General features: G+C 36.8%; 1 protein-coding gene across 4 annotated transcripts in view; it reads right to left on the bottom strand.

Moving 5' to 3' along the window:
• LOC117180927 overlaps window positions 1-6,489 on the bottom strand; it is a 194,205-nt gene that overhangs the window by 126,015 nt on the left and 61,701 nt on the right. The window contains exon 1 of one of the 4 annotated variants that reach the window (XM_033373566.1): window positions 1,845-1,848. The exons of the other annotated variants lie outside the window; for them this stretch is intronic. The gene's annotated coding sequence lies outside the window, so the exon portion shown is untranslated. Of the gene's footprint in view, window positions 1-1,844; window positions 1,849-6,489 lie in introns of those variants that run through there. 4 annotated transcript variants of the gene reach the window in all.

Raw genomic sequence — 6,489 nt, 5'->3', positions numbered from 1 at the left:
AATCGTTCAGTTCAATATGTATAATGTTTTTGTGAATCTTGGAATAAACACCTTGTGGTCACTACACGTTGGACTATTCATTGAGAGCAGGGTATCATAGTAACCTTAAAGTAATCTCGAATAATAATCAATAAAATTAACAAAATATATATTTAAATTGTTGCAATTCTAATTGACGTCACAAGTTGCGTTAGAAGGTAATGCCGTAATTGCAATAGGTTTATTTTTCAGCGTTAACTATATAAAAAAACATAGTGGCTGTCATTGAAGTTTGCTAAAGGCAATATCTAGCACATCTACTCTCAGTGGTATTTCTAACGCTGAAACATAAACATACTGCAATTAAGGTATTAACTTCTAACGTACATCTTGAGGTATAATTATAATTGTAATAATATAGATATTTATTTTTCTTCTTTTATTAATTATTAAGCGAGATTACGTTGGAGTTACTTTAGGGTTACTTTATTGTTAAAATAATGACAATTTTTCAAATTCATCAGAGCTATCTGTCATAACTTGAAATGCGCTCAAATGCGCCACCACTAAAAAAATTTGCGCTAGCTAATTAACAAACATATCATGTTTGGAAGGGGGTGTCAGTGTAATGCAAGTGTTAAATATTCAACAGCGATGTGCAATATAAAGTTAAGGCCATGCAAAGTGGGCCAGGAGACCCGATTTCGTGGACAAAAGTCGATTCTTGAATTCGGAAAAATGAAATGGACTACTAAACTGAGGAATAATTGAAGTATTTTTGACGACAATTATACGTTCATTGATGAATTTTTGTTCCGATGATATAGGCACAAAATAGAAAATCTTGCTAAAATTAGTAATGCTACTGACGTTCGTGGAATACGTTTTTTTATTCCAAGAAATCGATTCCAAACCTCCTACCTACATTTATTTTATTAATCAAAGTGTAAACTTTCTCTGAAGTCACTTGAATCTGGAATTATCAATTGCAATTTAATACAATAATATTATTAGTGAATGTAGAACAAGATTATACAGCAGAGCTCCTGCTTCCGATTGCTCATAATATGACATAACACAACATATTGAGTTCTAAAATATATGAATGTCTTCCTTAGGATGTGCACTTGAGCATAGGTGCGCTACTTTTTGCTACTTTTCATTTGTTTCGCTGCTTATAGTATATATACATGGCCGCACACGACCATGCCATGGCGTGTAGAGCGCTGCGCTGCTACTGGCTTACCTTCATTTGTTTTCCTAGCCGCATCAACGAGGACGTGCGAACTCACTTGTTTCGGCAATCCGCTTTCCGTCCACATTCTGTGCGTAGATATTAATAAAATATTAATAAACATAATTGATGTATAAAATATATACATGTTCAATATATAAACTTTCTGAGTAAGTTAACAAATTATTCTTTTCTCTTCTCCATGTTTGTCCCTGTCGTTCCCATATTGTGTTCCATATTTCAACATTTTGTCATATAAAATGACGAAATTCACTAAAAGGGAAGTTCTTGGAGAACTCCTCAAAACTGAAAATGTAGAAACAACTGTTTTCTACATTTTATCAAAAATGGAATTGAATGTCAATAACATTGAAAGTGCAGATGTTGAGAGATTAAAAGCCTCTTTGAGAGCTCTCAAAAGTAGACGCTCTGAAAAATACAAAGCTGCGAGGAGGATCATGGATAAGTTTGAGACGAAAAATGCTGAATGGTTGAATTCCGAATTTCCAGTTTTATTGACCATGAAAACTGAGAGAGAACATCTAACATCTTCTCATCTTAGTCTTCCAAGCCTAGAATTTCATGAGAAATCTGATCGCTCAAAGCGGCGGGAATCTGCAAAAATCAGTACTGAACAGAAGCACGATCCGGAGAAAATATTAATGGCTTCATGCTATGCAGAAAATCGAACTGATAAGAAAGATTTGTATACTGTTCTCAAGAAGGTTTCAGAAAACTTCGAGCAACCAAGAAAAGTTAGAAAATTGTTGGAGGCAGCGGAAATTCCAATAAAAAAAAAGACTGCTGAAGAAGCTCTTACTTTCCTTCTCGATAATTCCCTAACTAAATCTGTGTACACAAATATACGGTTGGAAAGCAAACACTGTGTTGCTGATATTTGGCCGTCGTACAATTGTGTTAGAGAAGATAAGATGCAATGTAAACCACCCGAAGAAAACATTTCGATTTCGGAGAAAAAAGCAGAGGTAACTCTGCAGGCCTTGTTGAATCACACTTTCAGTAGGATTGTGGAATCGCAAAGGGAAGTCATAATCCAGCATACACATAATTTGGGTAGTACGGAAATGGATCTTTCGTTGATGTGTTCGTGGGGTATGGATGGTAGTACTGGTCATTCACCTTATAAGCAATCTTTTAAATCAGCAGAAGACAATGAGATTCTCAGTGATGAAAGCTTGTTTGTAACTTCTCTCATCCCTTTAAGATTGTCCAATGCGGACAATGTTATTCTTTGGAATAACAGAGCGTCTCAATCGCCAAGATCTTGTCGCCCTATTCAGATATTACAAACTAAAGAAACCGAGGCAATTGTTTTGAATCAAAAAAAGAACATTGAGAATCAAATTGACACGCTAGAAACTCATAGAGTTGCATTAGATGATAGACGGAGTATTTTAATCCATTTTTCTTTGTTCTTAACATTGATAGACGGCAAAGTACTGAACATAATAACAGGGACAAAATCCATGCAAACTTGCCCTATCTGTCATTCAACTCCTAAGTTCTTCAATGACCTGTCCAATAAGCTGAAGGACCTATTTCGATCAGACGTAAATTCGTTGATGTATGGACTCAGTTCATTACATGCGTGCATCAGGATACTAGAATGCTGCTTGCACATTTCGTACAGGCTTCCTCTTTAAGCCTGGCAAGTAAGATCTCCTGCTCAAAAAGAAATATTTTCTCAGCGGAAAAAAAAGGTTCAAGAGATTTTGTGGAAAAAGTTGGGATTGATAGTGGATAAACCAAAACCAGGAGGCTCTGGTACGACGAACGATGGGAACACAGCTCGACGAGCTTTTGGAAATACAGATGAACTTTCAGAACATCTTGGACTTGACTGTGAGTTACTTCGTGATTTTAAAACAATTTTAACCGCTATGTCACAACAGCCCCCGATAAATCCACTTTAGTTTGGAAAACTTTGTGATTCTACTGACCGAATATACGTAACTCACTACAACTGGTACCCTATGCCTTGAACGTTACATAAGATACTCATTCACGGAGCCGCAATCATAAGCACAAGCGTGTTACCGGTAGGAATGCTTGGCGAAGAAGCTTCTGAAGCTCGCAACAAAGACTATAAGAATTACAGACAATTTCACAGCAAAAAACACGACCGCCAAGCTTATATGTATGATGTGTTTTATAGAGTAATGGATTCTTCCGATCCACTCATTTCTGCGATCAGTGTTCATTCGCGACTTTAGAAGAATAAATTTTTGCCCATTTCCGAAAATGTCAGAGTTTTACTCGCTGCGCCTAAAGTAAATGTGATACCAGAAGACACAACATCCAGTTCCGATATAGCAGATCGAGAAGATGAAGAGGCTGATCTTTCAGAAACTGAAATTCTGCTAGACGAAATTGAATTGACCGATGAAGAGGGAGATGCAACTCACGACAATTTTTAAGCGAAAATCATTTGAAAGTGTGAGAGGCAAGGGGACTCACACAAATCCAGCACCCCGAGTAGTGAGAGGCAAGGGGACTCACTTAACTCAAGCACCCCGAATAGTGAGGGGCAAGGGGACTCAATACAATCAAGCATGCTTAGTTTTTCGAAATTTCGACTCCAGATTCGGATTCAGAGCCTCCAAAAACCCTTAGATACCACTTTTTGAGTGGATCCAATGATTTTTTGAAATTAGGCTCCACCATATTGGATCCGCCATTTTGTTTTTTGGAATTCTAACATCAGATTCGAAATCAGCACCTTCGAATACCATATATTAGTGTCCTTGCAATTCATTGTTGTACATTTCTATATGTTTTCCGACTTTTGGCCACGAAACCGGGTCTCCTGGGCCCACTGTGCCATGGATTCATTCGTCTTCAAATGTGCTCATATGCGCGATATATTTTTTTTAAACTTGAAAGTTGCCCAAGATATGGAGGTAACAAAATTTTACGAAGTGATTACTAACATAAAGAAAATGTTTTTAGCCACATTGATAACGGAGTTATCAGCGATCAAAATGGGATGCGGGGCTGGCGTCATTTTTCTAAAAGACATTTTTTTCAAATTCATCATAGCTATCTATCATAACTTCAAATACGATCAAATGTGCCACAACTAAGAAATTTTGCGCCAGTTAATTAACAATCCAGTAGGCACACGAGTTCTAAACCTGTCCTATATACGTCTTTCGGTGGACGTCTCAAGGACGTCCTAAGGACCTTTTAAAGACATCAAAAGATCCAAAGGATGTCTTAAAGACGTCAAATTACATGCCATAGAGGTACATTCTAAGGACGTCTTTAGAACGTGCCGGTGCCCAGTTGAAAAGATATCATATGCGGGAGGGGGCTGCGTAACGCAGGTGTTTATTCTTCTACAGTGATATGCAATACAAAGTTGCGGACATATGTTCATTCATCTTCAAATGCGCTCATACGTGCCTTACATCTTTTATGATACTCTTAAAAATTGCTCAAGATATGGAGGTAACAAAATTTCACGAAGTGAGTGATAACGAAGTAAAAAGTTTGCAATCCGCATTGTTGAAGGGAGATTCCTGTGTGGTGTCAAAGGCACCTATATGTGCCATTAGGCCATTTTTTTAGCCACATTGATAACCGAAATGTCAGTGATCCAAATAGAGGAGAAGGGGGTGGTACTAGCGTAATTTTTTTAAAATAATTACATTTTCTCAAATTCATCATAGATATCTGTCATAACTTCAAATGCGCTCAAACGCACCACCACTAAAAAATGTTAACAAATTGTTTCTAAATACCTGCGTTACACTGCTTCCTCCCAATATAATATCTTTGCTAATCGGCTAGCGCAAAATTTGTTAGTGGTAACGCATTTGAGCGCATTGGAAGTTATGACAGATAGCTATGATAAATTTGAAAAATGTCATTCTTTTACTAAAATGAGGGCAGCTGTCATGTCCGCAACTTTATATTGTATATCACTTTCAAAGTTTGAACAGCTGCGTTGCAGTGCCCCCTTAATTAGCTAGCGCAAAAATTTTTAGTGTTGATTTTTTTTTAGCACATTTGAAGTTATGACAGACAGCTATGATGAATTTAAAAATAACATTAATTTAAAGCAAAGACGCCAGCTCCCCCCCCCCCCCATTTTGATCGCTGATAACTCGGTTATCGATGTGGCTAAACATTTTTTCTTTATGGTGCATATGAGCGTATTTTCAACCCCATACGAAACTTCCTATATCAATGCGGATTCAAAACTTTTTACTTTGTTGTTCATCATTCGTAAAATCTTGTTACCTTCATATCTTAGGCAATTTTCACGATTTTCCAAAAAATTTTATCTCGCATAAGAGCGCATTCAAATCCGAATGAATTCATATCAGCAACTTTATTTTGCATATCACTGTTGAAGATTTAACACCTGCGTCACAATGACCCCCCCCCCCCCTCCAAATATGATAACTTTGTTAATTAGCTAGCGCAAAAATTTTTAGTGGTGGCGCATTTGAACGCCTTTGGAGTTATGACAGATAGCTATAATAAATTTGAAAAAATGTTATTATTTCCGAAAAATGACGACATCCGCCCATTTTGATCGCTCATAACTCGGTTATCAATGTCGCGCAAAAATTTTTCTTTATGGCGCATATGAGCGTATTTGAAATCCCATAGAAAACTTCCTTCGTCAATAGATGTTGCAAAGTTTTAATTTTTTTGGTCATCAATTCGTAAAATTTGGTTACCTCCATATCTAGTTAAATTTTGAATATTTAAAAAATATATGGCGCATATGAGCGCATTTGAAGACGAATAAATCCATGTGCGCAGCTTTATATTTCACACCACTGTTCAAGATTTAACATCTGCGTTACACTGTCCCCCTCTCCAGATATGATATCTCTGTCAATTAGCTAGCACACAATTTTTTGGTGGTGGCGCATTAGAGCGCATTTGAAGATATGATAGATAGCTATGATAAATTTGAAAACATGTCATTATTTTACAAAAATTACGGCAGTCCCCACCCCATTTTGATCGCTGATAACTCGGTTATCAATGTGTCTAAACATTTTTTTATGGCGCATGTGAGCGTATTTGAAACCCTATAGGAAACTTTCTTTATCAATGCGGATTTAAAACTTTTATTTTGTTGGTCATCATTCATGAAATTCTGTTATTTCCATATCTTGGGCAATTTTGAAGATGTTAAAAAAAATTATAGCGCATGTGAGCGCATTCAAAGCCAAATGAACCCATCTCCGCAACTTTATATTGCATATCGCTCTTGCAGTTTTAACATCTGCGTT

This window comes from Belonocnema kinseyi, chromosome 9 (assembly GCF_010883055.1).
Source record: "Belonocnema kinseyi isolate 2016_QV_RU_SX_M_011 chromosome 9, B_treatae_v1, whole genome shotgun sequence".
NCBI classification, from domain to species: Eukaryota; Metazoa; Arthropoda; class Insecta; order Hymenoptera; family Cynipidae; genus Belonocnema; species Belonocnema kinseyi.
Note: the sequence above shows the minus strand (reverse complement) of the source record. Positions and strands in the feature narration are given on the sequence as shown.